The sequence below is a fragment of the Canis lupus genome, chromosome 10 (assembly GCF_011100685.1).
Source record: "Canis lupus familiaris isolate Mischka breed German Shepherd chromosome 10, alternate assembly UU_Cfam_GSD_1.0, whole genome shotgun sequence".
Lineage (NCBI taxonomy): Eukaryota > Metazoa > Chordata > Mammalia > Carnivora > Canidae > Canis > Canis lupus.
Window position 1 is genome coordinate 52,298,580 of NC_049231.1, and position 15,631 is coordinate 52,314,210.

At 37.6% G+C, this 15,631-nt stretch overlaps 1 long non-coding RNA gene and 1 other non-coding gene across 2 annotated transcripts in view; one reads left to right on the forward strand and one right to left on the reverse strand.

The window, feature by feature from the left end:
* The window catches only part of LOC111097747, a 143,396-nt gene that overhangs the window by 89,457 nt on the left and 38,308 nt on the right, over positions 1-15,631 (reverse strand). The window lies entirely within an intron of this gene.
* LOC119873819 lies at positions 10,887-10,993 on the forward strand. Its single transcript, XR_005366320.1, has one exon. It is a non-coding gene; the product is annotated as a U6 spliceosomal RNA (small nuclear RNA).

Below are 15,631 nucleotides of genomic sequence, written 5' to 3' on the forward strand. Positions count from 1 at the left end.
AGTGTGGCATATGCTGGAGATTTCAAGTTTTAAAATTCCATCCTAGATAATTTAACAGGATTAAAAAAAACACCGTTCTTTAATATTGCAGAAGTTACCATGGTATATTGCAAATCACAATTTCAAAACAGCATCAGCATATATGATCATATTACTAATGGAGTCCACAGCAAATAAGGAAACAGGTGCATACATAAAAATCCACTTTGATAATTGAAATTTACTTTAAATAAGCAGTAAACAATGTATCTTAAGTTGTCATTACTGAGGTATTCAAATGAAAGGAGATCCATGAATGATTATGCAAATTTCAAAAACACATTCAAAATACAGTTTTAAAGCAGTGTGCAAAACATGAAAAGGTTCTATTTCTTATTTTCTTTGCTGAGTTAATCTACTTGTATTTCAGAAATCTAATATTTAAAGAGGAAGAAACTGGCAATTTCATTGTCTCTGGCACAGACATAACTATGGGAAATTCCTATAAATATTTTTAGTTAATTAGGGTTGGCCAGGAAGTTGGAGAATTCATGATACAACCAGAACAATTCGTAGGGAAAAAGACAAAGAAAATGGATTTCCAAACCATGAAACAGCTTATAAATTAAAGGGATAAAACAAAGAAAGATGAGATTCATTCATTCATTCATTCATTCATTGTTCATTCAATAGGTTTTTATCAAGAATTTACTGTGCAAGATACAGCAGCAGACAATGGCCTCTGCCCTTGTGGCACTTTCTACTGAGAGGTACAGAAATGATAAGACTAATAGTCCAATTCATTTTTAACTACACTTATGATAAATGCTCAAAGGGACATTAGAGTGAACTGTAAGTATAACAAGAGAGCTTGAATCAGGAGGGACAGAGGAGGGGGTTGCAGGGGCAGGTACACCAAAGATAAATTCCTTAATGAAACAGCATTTTCATGTGATTGTTCAGCATTTATGGGAATTTCTCCATCAAAATTTTTCATAGCATAGTAAGGTAGTTGTCACATAGTTGAGCGTGATTGACATTAGGGTGATGTTCAAGAAAGATGCTTTATTTGGAAGCAAGACTACATGATGGTTAAGTTTACTCTAGAATCACACAGCCATGATTTAACTCCCTGAATAATTACTCATTATATCTTAGCTATTATTATTAGCAGGAAAAATATTGAAAATATATGTCAAAGAGGATTTTGAATGCCCTTCATTAGAGTGGAGCTGTTATTCTATGTGTTACAAAAAGTCACTAACGTTTTCTGAAATATTACTGAAGCACACAAGGTAAATTGCTAGTGAAAACTTATGGCTTACAAAGTATTTCCAAACTCATTATTTAATCTGATCTTCATTAATTTTGAAATGATGATATTTTGACTGACATTTTATAAAGAAACTAAAACCTAGAACACTTAAAATGACTTGCCCAAATAGCTATGATGTAGATTCAGGACTTCAAATCAAGAACGGTATAATTTTTGTCATAACACAGCCAGCAGATGATTTTAAAAGACATTGTAAAGAGGTTGTTACATAGATAAGCTAAGAGACACCACTATTTTGGTTATTCTGAATTTGAAGTAGAGAATTTTTATTTTTTAAATTTTAGAATGTTGATGAGAGGAACAAGGTATCTGGTGGAGTTTCTTAAAACTGGAAACTTTAATGTTGGCTCCATCTTTGTCACGTTATGACAAGTCACAGAGAAATTATTTAATCTCTGCTATTGAAGGGTCCCTCATTTGAGAAAAGGAAAATATTATCCCATTTCTTGGGATTTCCAATTAATCATGAGAAACTCTCTTTCCCCCCAAAGCCACCCCAAACCAAATAGAAAACTCTAGAAACACACACATATATTATCATTTTAAAAACAAAACTCTCCATTCCCACCTTGAACTTAAAGTCTTAGAGGAAAAGTAAAGTCAGAGTCACCGCAGAGAAAGAGAAATTATCAATTAAAAAAATTTTTTTTTAAAGATTTTATTTTTTTAAAGGAGGCTGATAGTTTTTATTTTTAAGATTTTATTTATTTATTCATGAAAGAGAGAGAGAGAGAGAGAGGCAGAGACACAGACAGAGGAAGAAGCAGGCTCCATGCGGGGAGCCCGATGTGGGACTCAAACCCAGGACTCCAGGATCATGCCCTGGGTCAAAGGCAGGCACTAAACCGCTGAGCCACCCAGGGATCCCCAAGTTTTAATTTGTTTATTCATGAGAGACACAGAGCAAGAGAAGCAGATACACAAGCAGAGGGGAAGCAGGCTCCATGCAGGGAGCCTGACATGGGACTTGATCCCGGGTCTCCAGGATCAGGCCCTGGGCTGAAGGCGGTGCTAAACCTCTGAGCCACCGGGGCTGCCCCAATTTTTTTAATTATTAAAATAAAATCAAATATACAGAAAACTAGACAGCTTTTCAATGACATTTTTGCACCTGCTAACCTATTAATAGTGGCAATTCTGGTTGTTTTCCATTACCAACACTGCTCACCTGAAATCTTTGGGTGGTCTCTCTACTCCAATTTTAACTATGAAAATGCAGACTTGCCATGTCTTGCTGTATATGTCATACATAGGTACTGAGGGATATTTTCCCAAGTAGTCTTCTCTATCCAGATGTTAATGATTATTGTCTTTATGGCTTTGATTTCTGCATTCTATCCTATTTCTAGACATATAATTTTCTTTTTTAGAGAAGGAAAAGTCAAAGTCAAAGGTCCTGATGTATTCTTCTCAGCTTCCTTTATTGTTCTCAAGACCCTTTGAGGTAGTTTTCTTGTTTTTGTTTTAAGGTTTATTTTACTTTAGAGGGAGGAGGAGGAAAAGAGGAAGAAAATTTTCAAGCAGACACCCCGCTGAGCAAGGAGCCCAATGCCAGACTCAATCACAATACCCATGAGATCATGACCTGAGCTGAAACCAAGAGTCAGAGGCTTCACCAACTGAGCCACCCAGGTGCCCGCCTCCCCCTAGCTTGAGGTAATTTGGGAAAGTGGGAAAGTGAAGGGGTTGGAATTACCTACTCATTTCCTTTTTTCTGACCTTATAGTTTCTTCCTCTTCTTTTTTTTTTTAAGATTTTATTTACATAATTATGCATGAGAGATACAGGGGTTGGGGAGGGGCAGAGACACGGGCAGAGGGAGAAGCAGGCTCCAAGCAGGGAGTCTGACATGGAACTGGATCCTGGGTCTCTAGGATCATGCCCTGGGCTGAAGGCGGCGTTAAACCACTGAGCCATTGGGGCTGCCCAGTTTCTTCCTCTTCTAATTATTAATTTTGTAATTAGAACTGAATTTTATACCTAATTATGTCTGATAGAAAATTTAGAGATTTTTGAAAATGTCCTTAGATATAATGCCATGTATACTAGAAATTTCCATAGTGTAGCTCACACTTTTTTGGAGAGTTTAATATGATAATATATTGCAAACCTTCATAAATGTACTGCTTGAGGAAAAAAATGGGACTCTGACCTACAGAACTTTTGTAAAAGCTAATATCTGAAATAATTTAACTGCTTTAAAGAATAATTTGCACTAAGAATTCCCCCCCTTTGCCTAGATTACGTAATCTGATATTTTCCTACACATGATCATAAGAAACCAAAGTGGAAAATATTTACATGACAAGAGAATATGCAAAGTGTTGAGGTGACAGATTGAAATATGTTAGAGCTTGGTTTTGTTGGAGTGTTAGAGACAGCACTGGGTTTTATATACTTCAGACACAGTTTGGGCTACAGGATAATATCTATATTCTAGAAAAGTCATCAGCATATAAAATAATAATTTACTATTCTACAAAAATAATAATTTACTATTCTACAAAAATAATAATTTACAAGTTTTGATTTATAACAATTAACATTCTTTGCCACAGCAGTAGTAACAATGCTTAGAAACTTAAATAACTAAAACAAGAATTAGCATTTGGAGCCGCATAGTCCAATATCCTTATTTTACACAGGAGAATACTGAGTCCAGAAAGGAGGTGAAAATGTGAAAATGTTAACTAAGGTCATACTGCTATGAGCGCCTCCACCTAGGACCCTGACATACTGATACTGGTACAGTATCCCTATGTTAAGATTCATTTTTAATTCTGTGTACTCCATGTTTTGGTCACCTCAAAAGGGAAAGACCCTGTCTGAGATTGAGTTGTCAAGTATAGGTAAGAACAAAGCAAGAATCTAGCCTACTTCCCAACACATGAGTCAATCTCAAGAAAATTGATATATGCCGACAAACAATACTATTAAGGAAGAGGTGTTTTGTGGGCCAAAGGAATGACCTTCACACAGGTAGAAATAGAAGCAGTGTTGAACGCCCTGTGTGATGGAGGAGCAAATGAATTATATATAAAGATAGTTTAAATTGATTATGGCAGCAAGAGACTAGTCAAGGACATTCACAGACAACTTTACTAAAACATTTCTCCATCCTTCCTCAAGAACACATTCTAAATCCTTCACTTCGAAGAAATAGTTATATGGATAGAGAACTCCTGAACCATCACCCTTCGTCTAAGAGCAATTCTGTTGCTACTAAAACCCACCCAAATTTAAAAACTTAAGAACCAGCCCCTGCTAAGTAGGCTTCATGTGACATTACTGTGAAATACAGGAAGCACAGAGCATGAATGCAGATCTAGATTACAGTTTGCAAATCTGAATAATAAATGATTCTTCACATTCATCACTTAAGCAAAGAGGGGAGAAAACACCAACAAACTGAGGAAGGCTTCCAATAGAATGTAGGAGAGAAATATTCTGGTTATAAATGCCAGATTTATCTCAGGGGCTGAAGGGCACTGGGCAGTCACTGTGAGTAAAGACTGAGATGCTATTTTAGAATTTCTTCTTCTTGAGAGAATACTAGTTGTGACATGGAGGGCTGTCTTCACCACCAAACAAATGAAAAAACATAGAATGTGTTCAGTTACATTGATGTGAAAAACCTTAGAATCCATTGCAAAGATGACTTGGAATGAGCGCCCTCAATGCTTTTATTTTCTTCCACCTAGATAGCCTTCTCCTCATTCTAAAGCAAATGAAAAGCAACCACCATAAGGCTAAGGAAATAATGTGGTATAATCATTTTTTTTTTTTTAATTTTAATTTTATTTATTTATGATAGTCACATAGAGAGAGAGAGAGAGAGAGAGAGGCAGAGACATAGGCAGAGGGAGAAGCAGGCTCCATGCACCGGGAGCCTGACGTGGGATTCGATCCGGGGTTTCCAGGATCGCGCCCTGGGCCAAAGGCAGGCGCCAAACCACTGCGCCACCCAGGGATCCCTAATCAAAAGTTGCTCTGCTGCCTCCCTGTCCTCCCATAAATATTCTCATTGAAGTGAAATTTCTTACAGGAGTTTTTCATCCCCCTCATCTGATGGTCATCCATGACCTCCAAAGCGTGTCTTGTGTTTATATCAGCACAAGTAAAGTCACTTGGTAAATAATGGAAGGAGAAGAAACAGGTGAAGAGTAAGGACCACCTGTGATGACAGATGAGCAAAGAAATCACCAAGGCAACTGAGGGAAGACACATTTGGAAGTCCTAAAAGAAGCCAAGAATGCAAGGACTCTACTTTTCCCCAAGGAAGTACACAGACAGTTTCAATCTACCACCAAATGTTCAGTGGAGTTTTTACTGTTTGGGAAATGGCAGTAACTCCACTCTGGTAAAATCACCTTTCTGATCATAGTGTCTCTGTGAGCAAATAAGACCAGAGCATTTAAACATGAATTTAAGAAGCTAGCAATCCAGAAATCATCATGTAGATACAGGGAGATGAGTTTTATGAGATTGAGATGAACATATTAGCTGATTTGCTGAAAACACTAAGGTATTTTCCATAAGGGAAAAGCAGGTTATACTTTAAGGACTATTATATGTACCCAATGGCAATGTGTGGGAGGATAACATTATTTAGGTTAGGCTATTCATTCTATGAAAATTTATTCAAAAGTTTTACTCTAGAGGCACCTGGCCACTCAATGCTTGAGCCCCTGCCTTCAGCTCAGGTCATGATCCCGTGTCCTGGGATCAAGTCCCACATCAGGCTCCCTCTGGGGAGCCTGCATCTCCCTCTGCCTGTGTCTCTGCCTCTGTGTGTGTGTGTGTGTGTGTGTGTGTGTGTGTGTCTCTTTCTCATGAATAAATAAATAAAATCTTAAAAAAAAAGTCTGACTCTAACCTTAGGAAATGGTTTTGCATGACTGGAATATGCTTATGAGACTCAGCAGTGACTGTTTTAGTGGCTAAGAGGGCCCAAATGTGAAGAGGAAGAAAAACAATAACTGCCCTATAAGTACCCAGAAGGTACTCATAATGTTTATGCCCTATTAATTGTTGTTTTATAATCATTCATTAATAATAACGGCCTCTGTCACACAATGAAATGAATCTCTTCCTTCAATTAGACATGTTCAAATAATCAGAATATTTCTAAGAATTTTGACAGATTCTGTTTATTATTATTATTATTATTATTATTATTATTATTATTATTTTATTTGCAGGACCACCAGATTAATGTTGGGTAGAACCAGAGGATTCAGGCAGACTTGGTTCTGTAGAGAATTTACAAGTAAAATTTTCTTTTTTTCTTTTCTTTTTTTTTTTTTTACAAGTAAAATTTTCAATGTTACGTTTGCAAATGACCAAGTGTCTCTTACGGGAGAGAGAATCCAGATGACAACATTTGTCTTAAGGCCAATGGGCCAGGTCAAATTGAAAGAAAGAGCACAGAGTTCATTCTCTTGTGACAGGGATTTAGAGAGAGTGGGCTGATAAAAAATAGTGAGTAGAGACCAAAGAAAGCTGCTTTACTATGAGCTCTATGAAATAGCTCTTTAGGTTTCAGAAAGAAAGGTCAATGAATTACATCTTTTTCCCTCTCTCCAGGATTCAAAGCCAATTGAAAGATAAACACAAGAGGCAGACAGATTTAAAAAAAAAAAAAAAAAAACAATTTAAAAAAATAAGCCTTTATTATGAACTAGATGTGTAATGAAAGACCAGATATCTGGGTGTAGCCAAAGGGCTTTACTAAGGCTTTATCCATGAATCAAGGCAGACTGACCCAATCAGCTCCTGGATCCATGGGACCACAGCATATGCCATTTCAGGGTCAGTCCACTTCTCACATTTCAGAAACCAGAATTCAGCCTCAGAAATAATTCAGGGGCTAAGCCACACAATCCCACTTCCCTTTGCAAACTCACTCATCAGATCATTTAATTCTCTTCCCCAAAGGAGAGAGAATGTGTTGGGACCAGGGAGAGTGGAGCTGGGACTCTCCAGCTATGCTTTCCTTCCCAAGGAAAAGTGAAAAGTTGGGAATATGTGGTTTTCCCAGTAGTATAGAGAATATGAGGAGTCAGCAGCCAACAGGCTAGAAATGAGGGCGATGATGGAGACAATGCTCTTAGCAGACTTTCTCCTTGCTGGATTTGATATAAATAACTGTGGTGCAGACCTTAGCCAACTGTGGCTGTATTTGTTTTTATCCCCAGACATGGAATAGAAGAAGAGTATTCACCTAAGGCCCACAGCATCCTGGAGTATATGCTTGATATTAATAAAATTTAAAGTTATGTTCCAAGTATTTTTAATCTTGTATGTAGATAATTATATGCAATCGGACAAAAATTATCAATTTTACGGCATACAGATTACTAGGTTAATTAGAGTATCAATTATCTGGAATGTATCCCCATCCTATTTCAACCATTCTGAATCATTGAGAGGTATTGACTAAATGAGTATTTCTTTGTAAAGATCCATTGTGTTTTAGGCATGTCTTGATAACAGACATAGAAAATTAATTATATGCATTCCCTGACCTGAAAAGTCCTTATCACAAAGAATTTACAGACATGTAGCTAATTAGGTACAACACAACAAAAACACATTGATAGAGGCAGTGCGGAAGGAAACAGACAATGTGTGCAGATATACCTAGACCTCAGTGAAGGCTGGAATTTGAAAAAGGCTCCTGAAAAATAAGGGAGATGTCACCAGGTGTAGGAATTAGAGAGGAAGTTCTAGGTAGCCATAGGAACAATTCTGACAAGAGGATCCTCTGTAGAATTACAGATAATAGCATTATCGAAAAGCAGAATTCAATATAGGGTTGATAAAAGTTAAAGGTCAAGATGTCGGTTGAGGCAAGCTCTTAAAAGTTATGTTGTGCCATGCTGTGTTGCTGTGATGTGGTTCATTACTTTGGTTTGATTTTGTTCCCTTTAGCAACAGATGCTGCCATCTTTTGCTAAAGAATAAATAGGCATGAGGCATCATCTTAGAATCACTGATGTTTGCCAGGCTTCAAAGGGTAAACAAATGGGAAAATAGTCCCAATCTTTCTGGGAGAAAAGATTGGTCTTGCTCTGAGAAGGGTCTATCACTGGGCTTGGTGGTGGTTCTTCTGTGCTTTGGTTAGGCTAATTTGTATGTCAAGAGTTGATGTGCATGATAAATATATTATAGATCTCTAGTACTTTCTCGAGGGCCTCTAATTGGCCCTATTGTTGGAAAGTAATTGTTCCCCCTATTACTGTTACAAAAGAGCTTGACTCCATCACTGGATGATAGGTACCTCAGGGGAAATTGAACCTGCCTCCACTACTGAATTTTGGACCCAAATTGTAAGGTCAGCCTTACCTACTGGGGGATGTCTTGCTTTCATAAAGTCCAAGTATTTTGCAAAAGAAACTTGTTTCCCTCCCTTTTCTACCAGAAAAACAACACTCTTGAGCTATTTGGTGCAGGAGCACTTGTCTACAGTAACTGATGATCTCTGCCATGTCATCAACATGAGGCCAAGGAGATCAAAGCAGTTTAAATCAAATGTTTCCAGCTAGGCTGGCTGGCAAATATCCATGAAGCAAATTATTGGAGGGTATGTATCCCTCCCCATAATATTTGTTACCCAAGGTGATCATACTGTTTTAGTATAGGTAGCCGCTATGCAAAATGGGATTCAGTCCATTTCTTTGCATGGGACACAAATTGTCAAGCTAGTGAAGGGCAGCAGAATATGCTATCCCTGAATATGGTTCTTTGGCATATTGATTATTTTCCATTATAGTCACTTTAAAAACAGCTAATACAGGAAGAGGCTTTCTTTAAACTCCTCCTATCTGCCTAAAGACAGATCTTCCTTTTTTTAAAAATTATTTATTTATTTATTATAGTCACACAAAGAGAGAGAGAGGCAGAGACATAGGCAGAGGGAGAAGCAGGCTCCATGCACCGGGAGCCCGACATGGGATTCGATCCCAGGTCTCCAGGATTGCACCCTGGGCCAAAGGCAGGCGCCAAACCGCTGCGCCACCCAGGGATCCCCTAAAGACAGATCTTCCAAAATGAATTTAGCTGTCCTAAATCTCTTCCCAGAGGGATGTCACCAACCAGGGAGGACTGACTATACACCTAGACAAACTTTGTCACAAACTGTCATACCTCCTATATATTCTTCCAAGAGCCTATTCATTTCTTCCTAAGAATCATTGACAACCCTCTAAGAATCCTACATCCCTGACCCTTCATCTATTAAAATGGTATTTAAGCCTGAATTCTTAGCCATCTCAGGGAATTATTTAGTTTCCCATGGGTATCTCCCACATACATACCTGAGGTATGCATGTGAATAACCTTCTCTTTTTCTCTTGTTCATGTGTCTTTTATCATAGGAGTGTCATATAAGAACTCAGAAGGATAGAAAGAAAATGGTTTTTCCTCCTTTACATTAGTATCAAGTCTTTGTCATTCATTCACCACATTCTATGTAATAGAATGGACTGATCCTGTAGTGCTTTCCTCCATCACTTTACATATGTATGACCCCACCCCCACCCCCCCAGGCCTTAACAGGAGGGAAAAGGCTATCCTTGGAAGACCTTAAACTGGACTTTGGGTATCTTGCTATTACCTGTCTGGGGAGAGCACCCAAGGATTTTGCACTTTTAGAACTGAGACAGGTTTCTGAACTTCTTTGATCTGTAGGACTTCACCCTGGTTTTCTGAAAGTGCTAGAGAAAGAAACAGTCTGTGATTATAATCAAGGGAGACAGACCTGATCAAAGACGCTTTGTAGCATTGCACACTGGCAATGGTATGGCAAATGACTGGCAAGGATGCTAGAGCTGCATGATCAGCAAGGAAGCCACAGTGAATATCCACGCCCGGATGGAGATGCTCAAGGGCAACACTGGTGGAAAGAAAAGACTTCCTCACAGAGGAGGATGCATATATAACCATATACCCCTAATGTAGCTTTCATTTTCAGGGTATGATTTCTCAGGAAATGTTCATTGCAATAGAAGTACCACAGGTTGGCTCATATTCAATGTATCATTTATGTGCAGGAAATGGACTAGGCCATGTTCAACCATTAATGACTTGGTTTGAGGCCTTGATGTCTGGGCCTTGATGTCAGCTACTATCCTCCTCCTGACTTTATTACTTCGATGTAAAAATGAATCCTCCACCTGTGTGAAGTTGTCCTCCTACCATCCTTGTCCTGTGTGAACAGTCTGTGTTTTCACCTTAAAAGAAATATCAGGTGCTGGTTCTGTGTAGAGTAAGTTGCTGCCAAGATAAAGAAACTGCCTAGAAGCTGCAATAATTGAAGGGGCAGACAAAAACGGTGTTAACTGTCCAAATGGTGTTCTTATGAAATGCCCAGGAGTAACCAGTAGTTAGGAAAACTTTGGGCTGAAGGCAAAAACCAAAAGTGTCGTCTTGAATTTCATGCACTAATTACATATATATTTCCCTGGTCCTTCAGTAGCCAATATATTTGGTGGCAAAATGTTTCCTGGGAGGTAAAGGATATACTTGTAAAACAAACTCACGTAATTATTTATTTAAAAGCATAATCCTCGTGCTCGCTTTGGCAGCACATATACTAAAATTGGAATAGTACAGAGGGGATTAGCATGGCCCTTGTGCACATATGACATGAAAATTCATGAAGTGTGCCATATTTAAAAAATAAATAGATAAAAGTATTATCCTTTATTTTAAAGATGAGGCATTTTGCACTATTCACTGAAGTGAGGATAAAATGAACAAATAGCTAAGGAATTATAGTTTTAAATTACCCTGTAACCACATCATGGCATCGTCACTGTATCTGTAGCTATACATTTTCGGAAGGAGCACCACTGTAATCCACTACTGTCATAGATACAAACCAAACAGAAAACAAACAAATAAGCCTAACAAAACCTATACGATGTATCTCATTTTCAAAGAGATGAATAAAGGCCCAGTAACCCCACAAAAACTCCCAAATCAAGTTTCAAGTAGATATTAGGCTGACATTTCCTTAGCAGAGACTTCAATTAGAAATCTTCTGTAGGCGAAAGGTGGGAAGAGATGAGCAGATGAAATTTAACTTACTGGAAGCACATGCTGTGAGCCCCACATTCTCACCTCCACAAACTAGCAAATCAAAGGTATTGAGAATTCAAGCATTTTTCTTCCAGCAGTGGGAGGCCCAAGTGCCTCAACCCAGCTGTCTTTTCATGTTAGAAAGAAAGCTGAGATCATTGTCACTCATATAATATCCCATTTGTTCTGCTGCTTTCACTAAATTTTCTGAATTTTATGTGGGGTCTCTCTCCCACTAAGAAGATGAACCTGTGCTGCAATTTCTCTGTTTAAACTGTGGGATAATTCCTTCTTTCAGAAAAAGAAAGTGTAGAAACATTCATTTTTACAAAGAAGTCGGGCATAAAGGGACTGTCTTTTCATTAGCGAAATAAACTGCAGATCATTCAATTGTCACATTTCAGAGATTTGCTCGGCAAACCTTCAGTTTCTCTTGTTTTTTAAAAAATGATTTATCAGCAGTGATTACTAGGTCATAGAATTGCAAGGGACTTTCTCCAGAATGGCCAACCATTCACAGCAATAAATTCCAATGACATATTCCTTATGAGGGCAGGCATTCCTTCTTCATGGGAAATGTGTCTTCTATGTAATAGATTTTGCAGTTCCTTAACTCCCTATCTGGGGGGAGAAGGCAGTGGAGGAAATGGAGGAAAAAAAAATGGAAATCACCTCACTTGGAATTATGGGAAATTATTTTGAAGAGTATTTTTAAAATAAATAACAGTATGGAATAGTTGAATCACTATACTGCACACCTGAAACTAATGTAACATTGTATGTTAACTGGAATTAAAGTAAAAACTTAAAATAAAAATAAATAAAATCAATAATAAACACAAGTTGTCCTCCTAGGAATTCCAGGACTGTGTTGGGTGCGGCTGGAAAGAGGCACAAAGGTAAACTTAAGAAGCTATTTTTCTACCATAACTTTGTTTGAGGAAAGGGATTTAGAGAAAATTAGAGAGCATTACACAGTAAGCTAGGAGGAAAAAAATAAAAAAAGAGGAAAACACAGGCCATGAAAGCTTCCACCTTTACCCTCATCTTCCATTCTTGGTATTTGTAATTCATTCCTTTATAGGATCTCATTACACAATGTGTATTCATTAAAAGTCCTACATTCAGAAAAAAAGGGACTCTAAAAGTGATTCTAAAAGTAAAATAGCCTGTGATTGAATACAAAGGCCTATTATGATTGGGTCTTATGCAGGACCAGGACAACTAGAAGAAGTCTGTGTGTCTCTCTCTCCTTTGTTCTTGCAGAGATCCAGACTACCCCATGAATCCCAAGTTTCCATATTCAGTGCCAGAAGTGAATGAGCTCTTCTTGCTCAATCCCAATTCTCAATTTCTGGGAGAGAGAATTAGATCGTCTCAGCGTGGGTAATCAGCTATAGCCAGGGGATTCAGAATCACAGTTTAAATTTAATCATGGTTGGTGGAGAACCAAACTGTGGCTCTCAGTTCAGTTAATGGAAAAAAGCAGATAGCTCCTGAATTGAAAATGTACCCCAATGAGTGTTTACGGTTCTCATTTGTATAATATACTAGAAGAAAGTTTCAAAAATGCCATTTTTTATCAGGAGTCATATATATTTAATATTTCTCTCTGACATTTCCGGGAGAAACAAGGATGTCACTCTACAACTCAATAAACTATTTCCATTTTTTAGTGTGTGCATGTTTAAGACCAAATAATTTCTTTACTTACTTTTATAATAGAAAAATGGAAAGGAAGCAAGCCCCAAATCATCTTCTCATCCTTGACTCTACCACTTTGTCTACGAAATTCTTTTGCCATATGTTCTCCTCAATGTTTCGGCAGATTTCTATCATGGGGGAGCCATATGTTGACTTTGTAATAGCATATTTTTTATTTTTGAGAACTGAGCCCACCATATTGTGGACACAGGCTATGGGAACCTCAATACCTTTCATTTGAATGCCAGGATGGCATTAAATATGTCTGTAATGGTATAGCTAGAAGTATGACTGCTTGATTTGAATAAATGAATGGAGATCTCTGACAGGTGATCATGACAGTAGAGATCAGAGATCTCTGAAAGTAGAGATCATGTTTAGAATCCCATAAAGACATTTTAGAACCCAACCCAAAGTAGAGGTCTTCCTTTGTTTTGGGTTCTTTATTGTACTTTGACCTCTGGTTAAATGTTCTTGCTATTGTCCTCATGGTTTACAACTTAAAGACGTCTTGGAATTGACTTCCAAAATGACAATTTCCCAGTATTCTTGGAAAAAAAGGACAGCTAAAAAGTTAAATTTGAAAAAATTAAAGATGTCATTTTTGAGATTATGATGGGTTTCCCCTAAAATTATTTACATAGGTAAAGCTTTATTTAAAATAAAGCTAGTGAGATGCCTGGGTGGCTGCAGTTGAGGGCGTGATCCTGGGTCTGGGGATTGAATCCCACATCAGGCTCCCTGCAGGGAGCCTACTTCTCCCTCTACCTAGGTCTCTGCTTCTTTGTCTCTCATGAATAAATAAATAAAATCTTTACATAAATAAAATAAAGCTAGTAATTATTATCCTTGTGTTAAGGTGTCTCATGTACATGTTCCATGTATTCTCATACATTTAACTTTAGTAGTAGAAGTTTCTTTTTAAAGAAATAAATTATTCTATTTTGGTTGGGTGCCTAAAATGAGATCATTCTTTTCTACCCTAAAGGGTGTATATCATGAACTAGTGTGGAACATTGAACATTCTATATTTTTTAAAGCAAAAGAAGGTAATTCACAGAGATTTTTTTAAAAGGTCTTTTTTAAGGTTTTTAGAGAACTTGTTAAAAAACACCCACAACCATATTTCAAGTCACATTCCCTCTCCTGTCTCTTCTCCCCACAAAATGCTCACAGACTGCCAATTTAAGGGAAAAACATAGTCAAGCCAGCTAAAAAGCATCCAAATGAAGAGAAGGTTAATCGTGGAAGGCTATGGAGGTGGTTGGGACAATCTGCTGATGTCTTGGCAATGACTGCATCTAGCTTCTTCCCAGCCCCCTGAGAATGAAGGTTGGCATTCCTTAGCCCCCAGACTCTGGGTTGTAACAACATTCATCCCCAGTCTTGCATCTTTATCATCATCAACCTTCTGACCTAAGAGTGTTGGGAGAAAAGCCTGAGAAGGAGATCTTGAGAACTCACAGGTAGGAAAATAAACAGTGATGTGAATAATAATGTGAACAGCTTAGAAATGCTAAGCAATAAGCTAGGTCTCCTGTCTCTTCATCTAACCCAAATAAAATCAGGAAAAGACATGATCACCAAAGGCATTTTTCAGCCTCATTTCTGGCTCATGGCATGACAGCCCAGTGAGTTGTTATGACAAACATATATGAGAATATAAATTTCAAACATGTATAGCTGTTGCCTTTTAGTCCTCCTTTCCTCCTTTATGATAATAGAAACTAGGCTTTCATTTTGAGTTATGACCATCTCTTACTAAATTTTAATCTCATTTGCTACTTGAATTATTGAAATGCATGAGCTGCCAGGGTCCTTATCTGTGAAATGGGAATGATAATAACTACCTACTTCATGGTATTATCCTAAGGACTAAACGAGACACTGGAGAGAGAATAGTACAGGCTGTGGCCTATCATAAGAGGACAGAGAATATTAGCTATATTCATGCATATAACTTTTGTTAGAAATATTAATTATATACCCATAATATAAATTTGTAAATTCAATTATATTCTGTTAATCAGAACACTTGGGTTCTAGTAGTGGCTCTTTTCCTAAGAAGATGAGAATCCTGAAGTTAGATACTTAGCATCTCTGGTTTCAGCTTATAAAATGAGAAATTTGTATTAGATGATTATTAAGGTCACTTTGGACTCTAATATTACTCTGTGTTTGACTTCTCCATAGCAACTGTTTTCTGCAATGAGACTGGCTAGCTAGAGAGCTGCTCTCTACAACATAGTCTCTTTTTAGAAATGTACAGATCAGAATTCAGCTTTTCTTCTAGGAATCAGTTTGATGGTCAGCACTTGACTCACTTTCTTGGGAATTCTTGGTCCCAGACCCAGGAGAAAATTTTCATTTCCTTACCAATGAAAATTTTTAGAAAGATATCTGTACAATAAAAATAAGTCCTAGATGAACAGTGGGATCTGATGGAAGTATTTATGTATCAGATACTAGGGCTTAGGGTGCAGCATAATGGTGGCTGAAAGAGAGTGAAGGCTGAATTAGAGTAGATCT